The sequence below is a fragment of the Apus apus genome, chromosome 4, assembly GCF_020740795.1.
Source record: "Apus apus isolate bApuApu2 chromosome 4, bApuApu2.pri.cur, whole genome shotgun sequence".
Classification (NCBI taxonomy): Eukaryota; Metazoa; Chordata; class Aves; order Apodiformes; family Apodidae; genus Apus; species Apus apus.
This window is the reverse complement of record NC_067285.1, coordinates 74,580,214-74,603,019: the sequence shown is the minus strand read 5'-3', so window position 1 is coordinate 74,603,019 and position 22,806 is coordinate 74,580,214. Positions and strand designations below refer to the sequence as shown.

The 22,806-nt window shown below is 36.5% G+C and overlaps 1 protein-coding gene across 1 annotated transcript in view; it reads left to right on the top strand.

Moving 5' to 3' along the window:
* Positions 1-22,806, top strand: part of MARCHF1 (membrane associated ring-CH-type finger 1) — a 372,379-nt gene that overhangs the window by 23,893 nt on the left and 325,680 nt on the right. The window lies entirely within an intron of this gene.

Sequence of the window (22,806 nt, the reverse complement as noted above, 5' to 3'; positions counted from 1 at the left end):
ATGGGTTTGACATCCAGTGAATTACTGGCATCAGTTAAAATTTGACTTTGTCCTTTTCTTATTTTCAACCTGCTGAGTTCTTAGAAACGAATAGCATCTAGTGATTTAGAAAATTAAAATTTGTCCCTTTTTGGAAAAGTGTGTTTTAAAATTTGCAGGAGAAAGTAAATTTCTGTATAGATTAAATATACTATTATTAATAAATATTATTGCAAGTTTTCTCAAGTTGTTCCTTGCCAAATTCCCAAGAGAATGAGATATAAGGTTTTTAAATTGAATTGTCCCTATATTTTCCCTCCTGTTGAAGGTTTTCCAATTTTCTTTAAAAACGTATTTAATTCAATAGTGCATGCTGGTCCCTCCTCACAGTTACACATCATTACTGGGTTACTGCATTTCACTAGGTAAAGTAGGCCTGTATGAATTATAAGACAACTTGCAGCTTGGATACACAGTGGTAATAGTTATTAGACATTGTTATTTTAAAATGTGTCAAGACTGCTGAGGAAAATGCCTCAGACAAAACAGTAAGAAAGGAAATCCGCTGCGGGTTGATCGCATTGGTCTGTCATAAGCAGCACATGCTTCCCAGTGTTCCGTCTGTACAGCTTCGTGGTCATTCTATTTTTTCTGTCTGCCAAATCTTCAAACTAGACTTCTGTTCAATATCTGAGCCACTAGCTCTTCTGAAATCAGGGTCCCATGGTGCCAGTGATGGAATTGTCCTAAGGAGTGTATAATTTCAAAAATAAAGGTGATGGAATAGAGATGGTGGAGAAGTGGCCAGCTGACAGGGAGTTTGTGACAGAATCAGCCTTACATCCTCAATATCCTAAATCTCACTTCTGTGCCATCCCCAGTAGGGTGCCTTTAGGGATGTGTTTGCTTGTTCACCTTGCATGAGGACATGCTGGCCACCTTGGTCATGCAGCCCTGCCATGAGCTGTGTGAGATTCAGACTCATAACCTGAAGGTAAAACTTCAAAGCGATAGGGACTCTGCAAGTAGCTGAAAGGGCAGGAAGAATGCATAGGCCATTGGCAGGCCCTCGGGCTATGTAGGCCTCTTCTGTACCTGTATAAAGTGAAGTTTACAGGCATTCTGATGAGACATTACATTTTGAGGGAATTGAATAAGATACAATATTCAAGTACAATTTTTTTAAAACTTTTGTTTACAAGGGGTTGTTCATCCCACAATTACTCCGTGCAAAACTTTACAAAGGTCTATTTGAATAGTGAAGACCAAGTCCCTAGAACATGTGCATCACAGATTTCTTGCCATTTTCACATAACTTACAATAATAATTTTATGCTTAGCCACTGAAGAAATCTCTAAAATGTCTTACAGTCCCACTCTAGAATTTATAGTTCTTTTGTGAGCCACTTTCCTTCAAGTACTTACTTTCATCTGGTATACCACTACTTGAAATTAGGCAAAGAACTAGATGGAATGTAGTGATGCAAGAGTTCTGCCTTTTTCACAACGTTTGCCAGTGTGGTGTTGGTTGGTTGTTGTTTGTTTTCCATTGGCTTAGGAGGGAATGTAAAGTACCTAGGAAGGCTGGAAGTCTGTAGATAATGCTTTATGAGATAGAATAATTAGTTCTTTGGAACAAAAGCTTCCCTCCTCTCCTATAATCTAAAAGGACTTATGATAAAGGAATTATGATTTCAGCATTTATTACGTGTATCAGTGCAACTTTTCCAGCAGGTAGTCTGTTCGCTACCTGATAGGATCAAAATAATTAAATTATCAGTTAAGTTCCAGAAAGTGAAAAACATAGTTAGCACATTGCATAAAAAATTTCAGAAGTAACAATACAGAAAATTTAGGACTGCCCTTCCTGGATATTGAACATTACCTGTGACTATCACACATATGGTATTGCCTTTTGCTTGACACATTTCAGAAAGTCATTTTCAACAATGTCACTTCACTGGATATCAATAGTTCTGCATGACATTTTCAGTACAGAGTGACTGTTACAGTCTATTTATTTGTGGAAAAAATAATTTTAAATCCTTGTGCCATTTTCAAGAATAAGATTGGGAGAAAGAAGGGAAAAATGACTGAGGAAATATAAAATTACTTTGTCACATAGAGAAAAATATAAAGTCTTTTGATAATTTAAATGAGAGAGCAAGTGATTGGAAGCACAAAAGATAAAATAATGGGTAGGAGCAGTAAAATTCACAATAATAATCAGAACGAGAAGAGTTGGATGATAACAGCAAGAGAGAAAGATAATTGGGCACTTTCTAGTAAGTACTAAGGGATCAATTAACATTCTCTATTCGGGTGCTAGTAAAAAATTGAATCCTACCTTTTCTTGAAGGCCAGCACATAACTATAAACCCAAGTGTTTATCGTTAATCTTTGTGAACAGCTTTCAAATGCTATCAGTATAAAATGTTAAATAAGCTTCTGAAGTACAGGAATTAATTGTGATATATGGTAATACTGTTTTCAAACTCTGTATCTCAGATGCTCTCTTGGATGATATCTCTTCCCCTCTTAGAGAGCAGTAAAAATACATTGATCATTGCGGATCTCTACTGTGCCATGAGAAGACATGCTGAATGCTCAGCAGAGTGATAGTGACAGTGAAAAATCTTGTTTATTTTAACTTAGAAATGTCAGATAAGATATAATATCAGACTTTCTAATCACATTTTCTAGCTTTCTGTTCCCCAAATTCACCCATCCTGCTGAATTGGAGGAATTATTTTGCTAACCAGACAAGATCAGGGTTAAAAATGTTTACTTCAAATGAATTTGGTGAAGCAAATAATCAAGTCCAATAGCAAATGTTAGGAAATGTTCTAGGCTTTTCATAGTTCCTTTCTATTACATTGCCAGATGGTGTATGAGCTGAGCAACAAATGAAAGAAAAAATGCATAAAAATTATGGGAGTCTCTGCTTGAGGGGAGAAAGTTGGCAAAGAATGCTCAAAGGGTTACATTTTGAAATTATGTTTAGGCGTCTGTGATGTGTTTTATTCACCACAAGCTTCATTTGGGTTTCTGTCTCATGATTTTATTTGGTCTATGCACATACCACGACTATAAAGGATGGTTTTTCTTCGCCTGGGGTACAGCACCAGGAGCCAAATATAAAGTTGCCTTCTTCATTGACTATAATTGTGAAGACTGCTTCTTCTAGAAGAAACTCATTGGTTCAAAAACTCTACTTTCATTAGAAAATTACGGACTTTTACATTATTCTGATCTGTGCCTGGAAATGAAAACGTGCTCAGAAACTAAAATCTGTTCCTTTTTGCATTTTATGCTTTTTCTGGAGGAAAATAAATGCATAATAAATAAATAAATAAATAAATAAATGAAACCACTCTCTTCCCAGTCTGTTTGTGCTCAGTTGCCTTTCCTGCCTGAGGGTGACAGTGCTCTGGAAGAAAATGGTGGTCATCAAGCAGAAGAATGTGAACCAGAAACCTGACACTGAGACAGATGTGCTCAAGGAAAGGAAGTGGAGGGGGGGATGGCTCAGGCTGTACTAAACCTTGTATGATTTTCACTTTTTTTTGGTCCTGTTTGAGAAGTTTTCCATGTGTACTGCAGAGATGCACAACCTAGAAAGTACATTTTCTTTAATCTTAAACTGGGAAGAAACCTTGTTGTGTGCATGGCAGCATCTCCAGGATCTTCCTGCAGTACAAGTCATAGTTGTAATTTTTAGAATACTAATAAAAGGAAGAACATTCCCTAGCAGTCTTCAGTCTGTCTTACTTCTGTAAACGTACAATCTGTAAGATCGAGTTCATTTAATATAGTGAAAGTACCACCAGTCGTGCACCTGAATTATCATAAAGTCCCTCCTCGACAAATGATTATTTCATCAATTCCCTACAGAACTGTATTGATGGATTTTCCTTTTTATATATGAGAAATACATTTACATGGGCTTGAAGTTGTGCTTATTTTTCAGTTGTTTTCCAGCCTTAACAATTAAAAATTGTTCTAAGATTAATCTAGGAAACATGCAAATGTTTTTGTTTGTTGTGTTTTGTTTTGTTTTTAAGTAAGATAACAAAGAGGTGAACTGTGGAGTGGTAGTGCTTGTGATCCCCACCAGAGCAACCACATGTTCTGTTTCAAGCAACCCATTTGGGGTCAGATTCTTCTCTGGCACCGGTCATAATTTCAGAGCTTTTTTAATTTGAAGAGACATTTATGTTGTATTGAATTAATGATGTTCAAGGAAAAAAACACAATGCTTGCACAGCACAAGGTTCTATAATTAATTTTTATTTGCTGGTTAACTTTCAAATATGTGACCGCCTTACATATCTAGACCCTTTGTGCCCTTGGTTTCAGCAGGGAAAGTCTTTTAAAAATACATTTGTCATATAACGGTAACTCTAAGTGATAATGTAAATACGGTGAACAATGTTACCTTTCTGCTGCATCTCCTAACATACACCATTAGGAAGCAAAGGTGCTTACTGAAGTATTTAACATATGCTTTACTGTTTATATTTGCTGGGGAAAGTCTAGTAAAAAAAAGACATATATTTTTGTCCTAAACTCTAATTTTTAGAGCCGCACATGCAGTTGGAAAATTGTTGGTTTTATCAAACTATATCCATGTAGTTCTACAGTTTTCAGTAAGTTTTTCAAATAGAAAGATTTAGTTTTCTGGAGGTTATTTTCTACATAATTGATCTCCTGTTTTGGATCTGGGCAGCCAGTAGCCACCACAAAATTGTAATGCAGGAAGTGCTAGGACTTGCTTGGCGAATTTCTGTAGAGATTAGATGAGTAATTACTTGAGAGAGAATTTTAAATGACCCTCCAGCTCTTTGCATATTTATACTTCTGACTTTGGGTAGTAAATTTAGTTTACAATTTTAGTACTTTTTTTTTCCATGTTACTTGCAGTTTACTATTAGGGATGTGGTGTTGCATGAAGCACTTCTGTAGAAAGGACCTCAAGTTCCCAGAAAGGGGTGTAGTGTGATGTTTTACTATTCCAAGTAGTGGTCACCGTTAACATTAACCCTCTGCACTCCTGGTCACCAGTTTACGACAAGGTGGAAATATGCACTTTATGTATGGATTTTTCCAGGAGGGTTTGGGTGTTTTAATACAGTCCTTTGAACTTTGTCTCCTGGCAGAAAGATTGCTGCTCTGCCTTACTCTTCTTCAATGGCTTGACTCTGCTACTACCTTCTTGTATTTTTCCTATCTGAATTATTTCTTTATTTGCTATGGTCAGGAAGGTCAGCCTTTCTGTTGCCCACAAAACTGGTGAGAGAAGTTACATATGATTTTTCACTTTTCCAAGCTGGAAAGCAGGAGTGACAAGCTTTCATTTAAATGAAAGACACCAACACATGGAAAACAACAAAGTCAAGAAAGTAAAGCTTTTATTTAGTAAAATGTTGAATTTCTTATTGAATTCCTACGTGGTTGGTCTCTTGACTGCTGTGTAGGAAAGGGCAATGTTTTCCAGTTGTATGTTATGTAGTTTTGTTTATTGAAATGTTTTATTGTGTCCACTCTTAGGGTAACAACACCTATTTGATAACTAGCCTCAGATATTCAATTGTCTGTTCTAGATATTGTATACTCCTAAATAATGTGAGGTTTTCCAAGGGACAAGATTTTTGTTGTAGGCTTGAGACCTCTTCGTGCCAGCGTATTTTTTTAATTACATACTCTGGATAATTAAGTAACTGTGCAGTGGTAATGAAGTCCACACCATTGAAAAGACTGTTTTGAAGCAGCTGTAACTGCTGCACTTCTTAGACCACTGCTCTGATCCGTGCTTGCTGTGGAGATTGTACACGAAAGATTCTATTATTTCTCCCACTGTCAAAGCTGTTTTTAGGAAAGGTGGGAAATTTTGAGGAAAAAAGCCTATTACAAGACAGAGCACTGTAACCTGTCACCTCCTTCTAATCCTATAAGGTGATTATTATCTGTACAGTACCTATAGCTATACCAAATATGGGGCAATCTTTTTTTTAATGAAAGAGGGTTATCTCTGTCACTGGAAAGACCAAATATTAAATTAGCAGGGATATGTAGTGGAAAGTTTTGCTTCCTGTAAAAGTTGAAGCAGCTATGCAGCAGTTCAGCAATGTTTTTAGGGTTTGTTTTGCTAATTTTGGAAGGTGGCAATGATTTACACTGTTTTTGCTTCTCCAATATATAAATGTATTAAATAATAATAATCTCTTAACATGAATAAAAGGCACAAAGCAACACTCAAAGTAAATTGAATTGATCTCAGTGTTCTTCACAAGGATCTTTGCTTTTAGCCCTCAAAGATATTGAAACTCCAGACTCATAAATGTTTTATATTGGGTACTGTACTCACACAAAAACAGATGAAACCAGGAAACAAAACAGCAGCCAAACCCACCAACCTTTAGACAAAACACATGCTTCATGGAAGAGAGGTTACATTAGATTACATGCATAACTTAACCTAATGTCAGGCAGTGCAGTTCCTGAGGTGTGTTGCCTCACAGCTTTAGAATCTCAGTTGAATTTGGCAGTGTTTTTATTTGCTTTTGAGGCTAGTAAATATTTTCAGCTCGTAAATTGCTTCAAAATAGTCATAAAAATGTCTCTGTCACCAGAGACCCTAAGGAACTTTCCTTAGTTGTGCACTATTCTGTGAAGTCTATTTTGCGAAAGGAGATGTGGTCCTTGCTCCTTTCAGATTATTCCTGATCCAGTGTTTGAATCCTTTAAAAACAGAAAGATAATATTTTTATTGATAGAAGTATAGAGGGTCTAGGGGTAATTAGTGATTCTGTTGAATTTCTTAACTGTATACATTTAAATAATCTTTCATTTATTTTTATCATTGTGGACTAATACTGCACAGTTTAAATACAAGTTGTGTTGTGCAGTTGTGATAGATTGTGTAAACCAATAATCTCATTTGTCTTCTGTGATTATACATATATAAAAAATAAACTTGATTGAAATGCAGTTTCTAATGCTCATGGAAGCAGCTATGTATCGCTTAAACATTTTCAAGAATATCTCTTTATTGAGAGAACTTGAAATTGAAAGTAATTGTAGAAGTATATCCCACTGAGGTTTGACTTTGGTGTGCTTTTGAAAACTGGTTTTCTGCTAAAGCTACTTTTTGCCTTCTCCCCCTCCCCCTTTTTTTCCACCTTAAATGAGCCACTAAGGTGAGTAGTGGATAGCGAGCAGTGGGTTTACAAGATATGCTTGGAGACAAAGTGGTTTGAAGCATTGCCAGTAAAATTACAAATTGGCTTAATAGTTTTCCACCATGATACATGCAGGATGGAAAAATCCCAGCACGAATGTCTCAGTTGAAGTGTATATTGTGGTGCTGACACAGTTTTTCATTTCCACAGTGAGCAAATTAAATATGGAAATCAGAACACCCCTCTGGCCAGTCCAAGTCCTTTCAAGTGCAGTAAGCATGAGGTAGCTGTGCAGTGTCCTGGTTGCCAGAGCTGCCTGGGGATGCTTTAGTTCCTATGTTACTTAGGTTTAGGTTAAACTGTCTTTAAAAGCCTCCAGGGAGCTATTGTGGCAACAGACTGGGATTAATGGATGAAGGAGTCCAGGCACGTTTCTGTCAAGGAGGCTGAGCAGCCAGTGAAGTGGCAGAGGCAGCTATCGGTAGTTCTGCCATTCCTGTGCTGTGAGTCTCCAGCTGTCTCACAGGGGCTCAGTAACCCTTTTTCCTTTCCCCGTTTATCCCCTTATATTGTCCTGCTGTTACAAGGGCACCATAGCTAAGGTCCACAGAATATGAAATCACACACCATCACTTTTGCAAAGCTGTCTTTTCAAGAACTTTGGGCTTGAATTCAATATAACTGCAAATATTTGTGGTATTTTTGTTTCCCTTTATTAGCTTTTACAATAAAAGAAAAAAGCCGTAAGTGTTTACACATCTATCTCATGTTCTTGATACAAATTGCTCTCACAGACTTGTTCTTTATTTACAGTAAATTTTGATGATGTCCATCATTTAAATCCTGTTGAGGTCTCACCTTTCCGCTATCACATTTGTGACTACTGCAGAGGTTCATTTCTGCCAGTCTGTGTTTGCGTGGATGGAGTCTTGGAGGCACTGGGCATGGGCTGCACTACACATAACACAGGCAGGTGCTTCTTGGCTTCCAAACTGCTTTGAGAGTAGGTGACCAGGGATGTGGGCCACCACTGTCCAGGCATTTCTTGCAGCTATCTACTAGTTATCTTCTCCCTACGGAACGGTCAGGATGGAGAACATCAGCTGAATGAATTGCTTTTATGCCAGTAACATCTTACTTCTGCTGCCTTTCCTGAGGTGCGCTTTAGCTTCCTATCTGTCATATCATGGATGTATGGCTTTCATAAGGTGTGGAAAGGCTGCTGTAGCCTGAAGATTTGGGAGCAGTTGAGAATAGGCTACAAGCTCCACAGCTTGTTCTGACAGGGAGAAAATGTCCTGCGGACTGTAGCTTGGGCAACATGTGGATGGTATTTAAACTGTAAATCCCAGTGAGGAATGAATTTGTAGAATGAGCATCCAAGGAGTTCCCAATACTGTGTTACCACTGCAGTGATCTACCCATAGCATGTTTATATGTGCTAGTTAAGGTAACCATAGCAGTGTAATAATGAAATAGCCATGCTCCTGAGTGTTTGCTTATGTCCTCTGATGTGTTTACAACCCATTCTTAGGGTCATGCCATGGTGCAGGGGTAGCCTTCCTGAGCTGACTGATTTAAGGCCATCATTGAATTGGTACTAACTTCACCCTGATTAACTGCATACTTAGAGAGTTAAATTATTTCAGGGGTATATATGAAAATGTATTCATGTAAGTGCATTCTACCTGAAGGCTACCAGCTACACCTTTTATTCTTTTAATCTGCTGTCTGTCTCTGGCATATAGCAGTATAAATAGACCATGATCTACTATTGGATGATAACTCTATACCAACAGCAGGGTTAAATGACTTTAAGTACTCACAATACTAGGCATATGAAAACTCTTTCAGAATTAAAACAGAAATTTACTTCAGTCATCTGAAGCAACAAACTCAGCTCACAGTTTTATTGATAGAAAATACTGTATAATTTTCTCTGTGTGTATCAGTAATAATTGAATTGTTAAAGTTTATACTGTAGAAATATTTTTCTTTATTTTTTTCCAAGATGATCTGAGAAAAACCCAAATAGAAAGCTGAGGTTTATTACACTGTAAATTAAGCTTAAATGATTTCTAGTGTCATATTTATAGAACCGTGACTACACTTACTGTATAGAATTTTTATAGAGATTTTAAATAAAACTTAGTGACTTACAGCTGGCTGGTTGAATTTCATTATATTCAGGGTTCATTACAGTTGTTAAACATTAACTAATAGTGTGCTAACAGCTAAGTAAATGTTTGGCAACTGATCAGAAGCTCCAAATGAGGTCATAAGATATGGAGAGGTCCTGAGAGCTTACAATTCCTATGTGTCTCAATTAATTTTTTAGCTAGTGAGCATCCTTCACAGCTTGTAGGCCCTGATCTAGCAGCGCGCTTGAGCGTATGTGTATCTAAGCCAATAAATAAATTCATCATCTTCTCTAAGGATGCTCATCTGCTTAAAATTATGTACAGAAATGAATACTTTGCTGGATTAAAGTATCATGGAATAACTAAGTATTGTTGAGAAAGTTTCAGTACAAAAATCTGGAAGACTTTAGGACATCCTTGTCCAGCATGCTAAGTCACTGCTCATTAGTATGTGTGAGCAGCAACTGATTTTCTCTATGAAAAGTCTTGCTTTCATTTGATTGCTACTCATGAGAACATAAATAAATATATTTAATGAACTCTTGTTTATCCATGCCTGGAAATTATCATTATAGCTGACATGATGCATGCAGAACCATGAATGTTACGATTTTATGCTCATAGGCATTTCTTATTATGTCAGGGTTAATTAAAAGCCGGCTATTCACCCACCCCAACCCAGTGTTTCCGAGGGTAATATTTTATATTCACCTCACCCCCTCTCTAGTAGTTTTGATGTAATGTGAGTTGAACGATTGACTGTATTGCAGCAGCCACCAAGTGGACTGGCATGGTAAGTAGAAATGCATAAAAGTAGTGCATTCTTTAGTGAGGTAATTCACAGAAAAAATATCTTCTGAAGTATTTCATTGTAAATAGGGGAGAAGATTTCCAGTTTTAGCACTGGAGAACTGATGACCAATTCTTAATACTGAGCAAGCCTAATAGAAATTAAAATGTGAGTTATTTGGACATTTGTATGAGGCCCTTCTCCTAGTGAGTGGTGGAGATCACTAAGACATCATAGTATGAAACACAGAAAACTAATTTCTTGATTTTTTTTTGGTTGAAATACTGTCAGTTTATTCAGAGTTTCATTATCTCTTTTGTTATCAAACAGGAAGTCCTGTCTTTGCTTTATTGCCTCTGAAAGGTAGTCTTATCAACCAACCATTCTTTGCATTTGGCTTCCCAGTTTCTTCCACTTCTGATATCTTGTGGGGAGATTAGCTCTGAAAGAAGCAGGTGGAGTCAGCCTGTGTTTAGCACTTGTACACACCGTGGATATGTTATTTGTGTGAAGACAGAAAAGATTAATCTTGACTCAATGAAGCTGATAAAGTGGCTTGGTTTTCAATTTGTTCAGGATACCACTTACAGAAAATATAATTGCTACTCAGAAGGGACCTGGCCTTCAGTCATGTCAGAACCATGTTATCAATACTATCAGCTTTACTGTAGAACCAATTACATTATTAGGCATACAAAAGCTAATTACCTAAAGTTAAATGTCTTGAACTGGAATGACTTTAGGATTGTGTTTTGGGCTGGGGAATTTACCTTTGTTTTTGTTTTGTTTTGTTTGGGTTTTTTTTGTGGGGTTTTTTTGTGAAGAATAAGACAATTGTCTGTAGTGTATGGTCCTTTTTTAAAAAAATATTTTTGTTAAAATTCATGTTTTACCTCTTGATGAAGATCCAAAATGGTTAAACAAAATGAACAAACAAACAAACAAAAACCAAACAAAAAACCCCAACAGAAAGTAACCTTTAAGACAATTTCTTTTTACTTAAAAATGCTTTTTACCAATGAAATAATTTCAAAGAAAAAACCCAGAGACCATTTTTACAACTAACTTCTCCCAGGTTTAATATGTACCTATAATCCCATGTTGGGTACCAACTGTGATGTGCAGCTGTAAAAGATCAAGATGTAGCTAAATCCTTTTAATAATTTGGATGGGGTTTTTAATAGTTATAATTTTGTATATTTTAGTTGTTTGTAGCTCATTCATCCATACAGAAAGGCCAGGAGAAGCAGCAAATGAATCAGATGTGAGGTAGGTCACATATCCATTGACTGTTGTAAGGCTGGTCCTTTACTTGAAGGAACACTGGAGAATTGTGATTTTTAACAATAAATGCATATTTGATTTTACACTTGTAAATTCAAAATAATCTTACTTCTGTAAGATGACATAGTTGTTCACCCATTAATGTGACAACCAGATTTTTACAGGTTTCACATTGTCACAGCAAAGCTGCCAATTCTTTTCTTGATTTCCCACCACCCCCCCCCCCCGGTGTTTTTTTCTTGTCTACTGATAAGCTCAGTGGGTATATTGAGACAGAATAATAATTTTGCTTCTACATTTGGTTTATCCTGTAGATCTCTAGTTTCCAGGTGATGAAAGGAGACTTTTCGAAAACTGCATGTTCCTTTCTTTTTTTTTGTTAAGCGAGGGAAAGCACACCCCAGTGCTGACAGGCTGCTTTTGTCTCATGGACATGTATGCATAATTTATACAGCCTTATAAATCTTGGCTTTATGGGACTATGTGTCTTACAAATGAGATGAAGAATGTCCCTTTTGGAATGGATTTGTTAATGCCAAGAGAAAGTGATATTCTCTCCCTTTAACCTCTTGACCACCCTTTAGTAAAATAGCATGGTTTAGAAGCTATGGACTAATCACATGTATAGTAAACATCTTCATTTTTAAAATGAATGCAAGCTGACACCTGTATTGTCCTCTATTAAAAATAAGATGGTCTTTCAGAGAAAAGAAATAGGGAAGAAAACCTTGATACGGTAACTTACAAAGAAAGGCTATTATGTTTAGCAGAGTACATTTTTAAAGGCCTTGGCTGTGTTTGTATCTGTTATAGTAGTTATAGACTATTATTCATATAATTGGTAGCAGATAATTGCATCCCTTATAAAAATGTTTAAGAAATTTTAGAAACATTTCAATTTGTATATTTTAGGCTTGTGTAATGGGTAGCATCAATCCCTAATACTTTGACTATAGTATTTGAATTTTTATTTTATCCAGATCAATTTGGCAATCATCCTGTATGGAGAAAAAGGCTCATCCGTGTGCCTTTCCAGTGGTTACCCTCCTGGTTAATAATGATATGAAAACAGAGCATAGGGTTCTGTGATGAGAAACAGGGAGATACCAGAAAAGTTTATCACAGATTTCATGAGCCTTAACCACTTTCTGAGGGGACAATTCAGTGTAACTGTTATCTACAGCCAATTCAGCTAAGCAAATACATACCAACACTGAAGTAGTGAGGCCACCTGTCACCAGAACACCAAAAGCCACCTCCTTGAAATAATGCTACTTTTTAGATACCCACCTGAACAAAAGAATTACTTTAAAAGCAAACAACACATTACTATAAATTATTCACAAGAGGAGACATAGACATCTGTCACCATTTGACTCAGGTTTGACAACAATACTCTTGATCCCCTCTCCCTCCCACTCAGGTAGGGAAGGAGAGAGAGAATGAAAGAGAGACTCTACTGGATTGAAAACTAAACTACACAGTTTCAATTAAACACTAATGATATAAGAAAATATATACAAATGTGTTCAGGAAATGTACAAAACCCCTATTGCCTCCCCCCACCACCAGCAACTCCCACAGCACTCTCCTTAGCTGCAAAAAGTCCCAAAAAGTTCCAGACTGCTGCTGGAGAAAGCACAGAGTGATGAGGGTCAGGAGAGCTTGAGCCTGGGGGTCGACGGCAAGGGATGGACGGAGTCCTCCCCGGACGCTGGCCATGGATAGAAGAGAAGGGAAGAAGAAGGAAGGAAGTTGTCTTCTGGGATCTCTGACCTTCCTCTGAGTTTACATAGATACATGGAATGGAATATCTCTGGCCAGTTTTGCTGTCTATCTAATTCAGCCTCCTATGCCGGAGTGGGGGTGTGTGTCATAGATCTACGTGTAGTGTCTGAGCCAGCAGAGTAAAGATGTGACCTTGAAGACTCAGCAGTTAGAAAAACATTCCACCATTTGTTATCATTCCTAGCTGGAACACTCTGCTACTAGTTAAAATAAAACTTTCTGAAGGAAAAAAAAATCAGTAAAAGGAAGATTAGCTTCATCCTGGCTCAAACCAGGACATCTTTCCCTGCAACAAGCAATTGATAAAGACACAGTGTAAAAAAACTAGTTGACATATGCCATTCCTATTCCTGCTGCACTTTTATGTCCTCTCCCACTCACCAAGTCTGTGGGAGATATTTGGGACGAAGAAGACAAGTGCAATGAGAGATGTTATGATGAAAGGAGAGAACTAAACCACTTATAGATAGGTTTTTGTCCAAAACAGGGGAAAAAAAGAATTTGATGAGCAATAAAGGATGAGGGGATGTCGGACTTCCCTCACGCTCTGAGCTTACTGTGCTATGAATGAGTGGCAATGGATGCTGATGCCTACACTGGGTTTTCCTGAGCACACAGAATATATACATCAGTTGCTTTTTAATCAAGAGGGATATTATTTTTGTCTTTCTCAGTTTCACCTTCTTTTTCATAGTGATTTTTTTTCTTTGCTAGAATTTCTTCCATGGTTTTTAGTGTTGTTGAGTTTGTGTTCCTGGACTTGCTGAGGTTGGTTTTATTCATCTGACAAAAAGGGAAGATATTCTGCCTGCCAGTTGTGCTTTCTTCCATCCTAATGGTGGCATTAGTAATGGCATCACTGTCAAGGAAGTGTTATGCATGGCTAAAACTTATGAAATGTTTTCCTGTTGCGTGTGTTCATAAGCAACTGTTTAGCCAAGGGTGTAAATACAAAAGCTTTCATTGAAGACTTAAAAAAAAAGTCAAAGAACCTATAGAGACAGACTAAGAGCCAAATTGGCAAGAAAAAGAAACATTAAACATCTAAGAATCTTTTAAGTGATGACAGAAGGAAAGGTAGTTCTTGTACTAAAAAGAACTACCAGTGTAATTGCTCCTTCTTTAGTACAAGTTCAGGAGTAACAACTGGTACAAGGAATAGAACGACTGGTACAAGGGAGACAGTTGAGTAAAAAACCATTGTGTCCAAAATCTATTTCTTTCTTGCTTGATTTCCTGCTACACTGTGTAGCTAACCCTCAAAAAATTCACTCAGAGTTTGTTTCTTAGCTGAACTAGAGAGATATACTATTTTTTCTGAACTCTTTCTTTTTCTTGTGTCTTTTTCTTTCTTCTATGTTGTATTGCAATGTTGTATTTGAAGATGCTGTTGCTGGAATTAATTAGTTCTTTATGTACCAGAGCACTGGCATCCTCAATTTGTTACTTCAAAGGATATTGACCAAGAAGACAAGTAATTAAATGACCCGTAACACAGGTAAATGATGCTCCTGGGATCAAAGGACTCCCCTATGAATACTGTGTACTGCTCTGTTCTGCCAGTCATAGAAAGTGTCATTTGGTTGCAGTGGCTGTAGCGAGGTAGCTTTTGTCAGTCCTTCAAAGTGAGGGGTTTCCAAACAGGATCTTCCTGTTTGTTTTCCTTGTTTGCTAATTTTTCAGAAAATACTAAGATGCATATAAGACTTGTTCAAAAATCCATTCGTATGACATGGCTACATGAGTACTTGCAGGCTAGGCTTCTGAACTATTTTCAAGTAAAAGAGAAGACAGTTACTAGTAGTCTGGTTTGGAAATGGGTAGAGATGGCCAACTAACAACTGCCTGCTACAAGAAAAATTTTACAAAATGTTTATATATTTAAACCTTACTGAACCATGACCATTGCTTTTAGTCTCCCTTGAAAGCAAGGTAGGCTTAAGATGTAAAAGTCACTCCTTTTCTAGTACAAGAGTACCCACATAGAAGGTTGGTGTAGAAGAGTTACTGTACCAGTATTCATGCTGTAGCTTAGATTGTGAGGGCCTGGCTGCATAGAAATGCTGCAATGTGTCTTTTTAAAGCGTGTTTTCCTAGGAATCATGGATGTGTCTGTCAGCGGCTCTGTACTAATTTCTCACTTTTTTTTGAAAATAAAGATCTAATTCAGGTGTCAATAGTTTATATATCATTAACTTTGAAGTAGGTTGGGTAATTCACTTGGTGCAAATAAACTGTGGAATCAAACATCAATGTGACTGTTTGAAGGCAGAAAAAAAAATCTGTGCTGTGACGCAGTCATTCTTCTCATTATAGCTTCTCTGATTATGATAAGAGCTGCTCTCCTGCAGCAAAATAATTTGAAATATGTATGTGTGTGATATAATACTAAGAAGGATAAATTAAAAGTATTGTGTTTGTCTGGAAGTTGATGGCTGCATCACCAGCTAGTAAAAATTTCCATATTGGTATTGAGTGAGAGTCAATGGTTCAGTACTAAGAATCAACACCTGAATACATTGCATGATAATATAAAAATATTTCAATTCCAAATGAAGCAGAAGTCTATAGCTGCAAGAATTTCTGGAAGATTCATTAAGTACTCTGTTATAGTAAAACATATATTCAGGTGTATGAATAAATAATAATCTTATATGGATTTCAGCTAGCAGCTAGCTATGCTGAAATGCTATGCTAGCCTGCTATGTACAAATTTTATTTTATCTGCTGTAATGATAATCTGATATGATGAATTCTTTATGCAATTTTATGTGAAATAACTGTTAGCACACATTTTTTTCCTTATTACTGTTTTTTACTAACTCACTAAAGTTCATGACTTAGATCAAAATTTTTGGCGAGGTATTTTCCGTTGCTCTTTAAAATTAACCTTAACTACTGGTATTTTTTCTTTTCTTCTTCTTATTGTTAATAACCTGCTAAATCTTAAGAAGGAGAGCAACAGTCAGCAGGAACTAACACCTATCAGTCAATGCAGAGATATTACACTTTATGGGTAAAACTAAGGAGCAATAGCCACTAAATCTCAGAATAAAAAAATAATTACTTCACCTGTATGGTGTCTGTACTAAGAAGGATTGCTTCCTCTTTGGAGTCACTCTTGTAGCAATTTTTAAGTTTAATTTTATTCACTTCAGCCCTGAGGATGTGGTCACTAGGCTGAACATGTCACTCCCAGAAAACAGGTCCTCTTCCCTAACTTGTGGCATGAGCAGGAGCAGGCTATGAAGTCTAAGTTGTCCCTTAACTCAGCTTAATTGTAAAAATCTTCCTGGCTTCAACAGAACCAGATTTAGAAGATAGGAAAGATTTGCTAATCACAGGATCTTTTCTTGGATTTTCTGCAGCTGGAAGATTTTACCACATGTGATCCAAGTAATGGTACTAGTCCTGGCAGGAGAAGGAGGATACTCCAGAAGTGCAGAAATTGTCTGCAGGATCATTTACTACTGTTCATGGTAGAAAATGACATGTTGTCCTCTTACAAAACATAAAGCATAAGTAGAGCAATATCTCTGAATTATGGATAATAGTAGGAGAGAGCACAGAATTTTAATCTGGTAAAGTATAACTGTGTGTCACTAGAGAAAGGTTGCCTTCTTTACTGCGTGTGCATGGTTCCTTCCTGTCTCTTGGTGGTTAGCTGAGTAATTAGGTGGGGATGGTATGATACCTTTAATGTTCCAGTTGCTTTTATAACTACAAATAATTAAAGTTAGCTTTGTTGTGACTGGGCAATAATATAAGGAATTCTTTTACCTCCATACAGTGGTATCTGCCAACATACCTGTGAAAGACTCAGTCTTTGCCTTTACAAGAAGGTTAAGTTAATGTACTATGAAATTTTTTCAAGCAATACATCACCTGTGTGGATATTCTTATTTCAAAGTAGTTTTGTCACAGTTCAGCTTAAACATATTTGTAATCAGATTCTTAACTAAGAAAGATCCACAATATATGAAGATCTTTTCACATGGAGAGAAATAGTATTTATTGTTAAGTTTTGTGTGAAGAGAGCATTCAAAGCAAAGTTGAAATTAATCTCTACCTAAGGGCAGCTTCTGTTTGCAACAGCAGTCTCATGAGTCAGAAGTACACAGTACTTTTTCACGCTTATGCCTCTTTTAAGTGTAGGGCAACATTTACTGTTACCTGGTATCCAATGTTAGTATGCTCTCTCCTTTGAAAGTGACATTATAAATCTTCTTGAAGCTATATCTCACTTAGCATGCAAATTAAGACACTGAAAACATGGAATGAGAAAGTGGATGTAGGGTTGTGGGTTTCCTTGTTTGTTTTTGTTTTTGTTTTTAATCCTATAATTTAATTGATATTTTTTCACACACTTCCTGTGCTGGAAGGTAAGTCCCATATATCTTCTATTAGTTTAAAGGCTGGAAAGCTCACTTAAATTTTGTTTAGAATGCATGCAAAAACTTGGAATGTAGCTTACAAGAAGGATTGAACATATTTACTTGATCTGAATTTTTCAAGCCATGATTCTGAGTTGTTAAGTGCTCTTTTATCTTTGAGTCAATGATGAATATCTTTTTCCTGGATGCATCTCCCCTCAAACATGAGTTGTTTTACATGAGAACTTTGGATGACGAACAGTGGTTTCCATTTAATAAAAAAACCTGCTTTGTAGATTAAATGTCTTCCAAACAATTATTAAAAATAATTTAATTAATTAAAGACTGAATAAACCAATTTTAGCAGACATTAAATTTACTGTTGCTTTTAAATAAAAAAGTCTGAGAATCTGGAACCTTGTTAGGTTCGTTCATACGAGAATGACTTGTGAACAATTCATGAAGCCACAAATCCCTAGTGGAGTGTTTTCTCTTAGAACGTTTTGTTTACATAGAGGTCTTCCACTAAATATATTTGTATGACACCTGAAGATAAAACAAATTATTTCTTCTTTTATAGTATATGTTTTTTCCTTACTAAAGTACTATTGGGTCGAAGGACATTATTGAAATATAGTGGATCTTTAAAATATCGTTCACTCGGTCTGTGGCTGGTTTATTTCCTATTTCATATCTGTTCTCTGAACATGTATTTAAAAAAATAATTTGATGTCTAAGCAAGGCAGAAGGCAAAATTTTAAAATTTTGCTAATTTTAAAACTTCCTGGCTTATTTTATTTCACTTGGAAGGAAGGAAGGAAGGAAGGAAGGAAGGAAGGAAGGAAGGAAGGAAGGAAGGAAGGAAGGAAGGAAGGAAGGAAGGAAGGAAGGAAGGAAGGAAGGAAGGAAAATATAAATAAAATGGAAATTGTCCTAATTATCTATGTACGTATGCTGAGAGAGACAGTTTACAGGGAAATTTATTACCAAGACATGGGTAGTGTGAGCCTTTTTTTGCATTGAGAAAGCTTGCTAGAGTAAAATGAAGTGTTTTATTATTTAACATGTTAATTAAGATATGGAAATAGAAAGCTCTATGAAGCACTTCCCTTCGGAGGCAATAACTGCTGATGGGATCCTGCACATACCACAGACATTTCCATGTGCAAGACCAAACTGGACTTTTACTTCTGAACAATGGTTTTCTTCCAGTTCGGAATGAAAGAGGTGCAGAGCACAGCACCTGTCTTTCCCAGAAGCAGGATGTGACCCATCACTTTTTAATTCAGTGAGAAAAGGAAATAGTCATGCTGCTGTCCAGGAGACACTGCTCTTGCAAGCTCCCTGCTCTGCACTCGGATCTCTTACTTTTGTGGATTTCCAAACCCAGCTGCAGGAGCGCAGGGGGCAGGTCTTTTGTATAAGGCACCAGCTCCCACTGAGTTCCTGCAAGCAAAGCAGCATGTTGCCTAAAGGTGTTGATGTTTGCTGCTCATTATAAAAAGGGTGGAATAATATATGTTACTGAAGGAGGCTTTGATAAGGCCTAAACTGGAAAAGTGTTCCTGGAATTGCCTACCATTACTGAATAGCAATTGTAACTTAGATATCAGTTTTCATAGTGAATGTATTTGGTTTTGGAGAACAATTTTTGTGCTAGGACAAGCTGTATACGTACTAGACCTCAGGCTGACAAATAATGTCCTGATGAAATGTGAAATAATCTTTCTAGTAAATGGCTTTAACATTGATTTGGTCATGGATTAATATGCAGCCTGATTATTTTTTAAATGAATTATTAATATCAATTTTTTTGGGGGTAGCAGTTTAATCTAAACATATTGGTCAAGAAGAGGAGGGGTAAGTTTATTTCTAAAAGACCAAATAAATTTGGATTCCTGAGGATCTGTCTTTTTGTCCCTGCTGCCGTGGTCCCTGCTGTGGGAGGACATGTAGGGGAGTAAAGAAACACCAGGAAGTGTAGCCAGGGGAGAAGAGAAACCTGCATGACAGTGTGGATCTCTCTGCTATGGGTCAGGAGAACACTGCAAGCTGATGGACTTGCATACTTGCCAGAACATCTTTAGAAGGAAGCCAGAGGAGTTATGCCTGACAGGGAAAAACAAGAACTAATAATCCTGTATCAATCCTCTGCTCTATATAACAGCAAAAGACCAAAACTGAGCATTCTGGTCATCTGGGAAACTGTTGAGAGGCTCTGAAAGGCACTCATCTTGTCCCCTTTTTCTAGAAAGAAATTCTGTGGTATGGGATAAACCAGGGATTTTGGATTATCTTTAGCTATCTTACAGAAAAGGACATTCTCTTTACTTTCCTGAAAACTGCGTGCTCACCAACTACTGTCTGAACCTTTTTCATTCAACGAGGTCAATTTCTTGATATTTTTACTCTTGTGACTGTGGTGAGGAACTAAATGAATTCTCTTTCCCTTTATGTTATACCTGGTAGCCTAGCCATGAGCTTTTCAAGTAATCTCCTATTATGCAAAAAGGAGTCTACTAACAATTAGTCCATCCATTACTTTGTTCTTCCCCTTGCTTCTTTTTACCAGTGGACAGAAGAAGCAGTGCTAGTGTCATCCTGAATGAAACGAGTAAGATCCAGAAACAGAAAAACTGCACAAATGCTGTGTCTATGAGGCGAGAAAGATGAGTTCCAACCTTAGCCTTAGAAGTTCAGCAGATCTTCCAGACTTTGGGAAGAAAGAGGCATTGGTTCATTAGCCAGACCTGCACTGTGAAGAAATGGAGGACTTTGGGACCAAGGTTGAGCGAGACACCTCTCTAGAGCAGCGAATCAACCTAATTTTTGTAAGACATACTATAAACTTTCTAAGTATCTGAAAGCAAAAGCAATACTTGAATATAGATTGCAATATACTCGATTTTTTTTAATTGCCTTGTTCTTTTCAGTCAGCTTCAGCAGCTTATTAATATAAATTCAGTAACAACTATAATAATACTGTACTCTTTCATTGTAGAAATAATATCTTCAATGCCAATGTTCTGTTGACTGAAGAGATAGAGAAGTAAATACACTGCTGTTAAAAACACTTTATATATGACTGGAAAGCAGCATAGAAACCAAACTTAGCTTCTGAATGTAAAGTTTCTCCTTTTGGAATTTAGAGCAGATGTGCTCTGTAAAAAAAGCCCTGATAGTTTTATTAAGGCCATGAAGTGAGGTTGTAAAAAGGTGCTGAAGCAGCTTCATAGGTCATGGTTCATTAACTCTAATTGTCTTGTCTGGATTCCATCTGATGCATCATCAGGTCTGTCCTGCCTCACATCCTTTTTCTCACCATCTTCAGGTGACCAGCTTCCAGAGCTACCTCTTTCAAAATATTTCCAACATCAGTGGGCCTGGTAGTATTCAAAGCCACTTCAATCATACTTGAATCATCTTTTTCTTGTTGGATTTGCTCTTTTTCTTGTACTCTTTCTGTGTGGAGATTTCCTCTGGAAAGAACAGAACCACCATTAATAGAAAACATTGAAGATTTTGTGATGTTATGTTACGCAAAAGTTTTCCTACTTGACAGGACTTGGTTTAGGAGGTCAGAAAAATCTTACATGCATTAAAAATAGAAAATATAAAAGCCTTATCAAGCAACAAGTGCCTTTTGATTTCAGGCTTGTTATGAGGGAGTGAAGAAGCAATGTTTTCATACCCCCCATGTAAGACAACCACATAATTTATAGTATGCGGTCATCTGTGTATTTCCCAAATTCTTGTTTCCTTATTAGAATTAACTGTGTGCCAAAAGCAGAACATTAACTCTACAGACAGTGGAAAAGATATGGAATATGAAAATATTTTTTCTCCCTTAATTTCAAGCTGTTTGTGACTGAAAGTTGTGTCATGGTTGCTTGGTGTCCTAAGAAAAGGAATGAATGCTTTCAGACCAATGTCAAAGACACCTCCCTTTATAACAGTAAATAAATTTATATGGGCACAGAACTACTTTTTTTCCCCACTAGGATTAAAATATCAAAAAAATGTTCAGAACTTGGATTTTTCTGTTTGTTGTTTTTTTTTTTTTTTCAAGTTTAGGCCCAAAGTGTAACTAAAACCTCAGGTCATGGCAACAGAAGTAATAATCTTTCATTACTATGGAAGATTACAATCTGATTGGCTTTTGGTGTGATTTAAGTACTGTTAAGTACAGTTCTTCAAAATAAGTAAATGAATAATACTCTGCTGTTAAACATTAATTTCAACAGCATGGTAGTAGGTAGTAGGGAATGTTCTGAAATGAAGTAAGAACTGTAAATCTGAACATGTTTTCTGAGTTTATGAAATCAAAGTCCAAGATTCCATAAGGTTGTGTTTTCTTGGTTGTTAAATTTGTCATAAGTATTCAAAAATATTTATTTTTATATCCTGTGAACATGTTATACACCTCTCATTTTACTGTTTTTAAATCTGTGGAATTTTTTATACTTCTAGACACTAAAGTTTTGAAAAAGTTTCTTATAAATCCATTTGGCTGTTATTAAAAGGAAGATAACTTCCTAGAAGCATTGTTATCAACATAAGATATCTATAAGTGTGTGCATATATACATATATATATATATATATATAAATGTTTTATCAAGTATATTATATTTTTAAAAATTCATTTGTTTTCCCTCAGAAGGCCACTGTCATGGGGTGTTGCTATCAGAATTGCCTGATACCCATTGCTCAATATCTGATCACCACACTTTTGTATTTTTATTGTCTGAAAACTGACATTTCCTGTGTTTTATCTATAGGTGAGGAGCTCACTGGCCTTATTTTTACACTGCACTATCTTAACTTCAGCCTGTTGTGGGCCTTTGTAATTTTCTTTAATAACAAAAGGAAATGAGAGGTGATTAAATATACTCATAAACCATTTTCAATGCAAAACTTTTGCTTCTTCGATCTCCAGTGTTAATTTACTTCTCTAGCTTCCAGTTTTCCTCTGGGAAGCTCTACTAACTTCCTTCACATTACAGTTTCATATGCATCCTAATCCATGTTTTCAGATGTTTGACCTTTATTAGCTATATAAAACTGAATACAATTTCTGATTTGATAGCATCCAAACCCCAAAATCCATAACTAGGGAGTTACTCCATTTCCAGTTCTTTTCTCTTGAATCATCATTAGTTGTTTTGAAATTTCAGTCTTTGCATAAACTGAACAGACTTAGGCTCTTATATCTGATCTATACAACCTGCCATCAAAGAAAATAAGGCCAACATATTGACCTGTTGCATA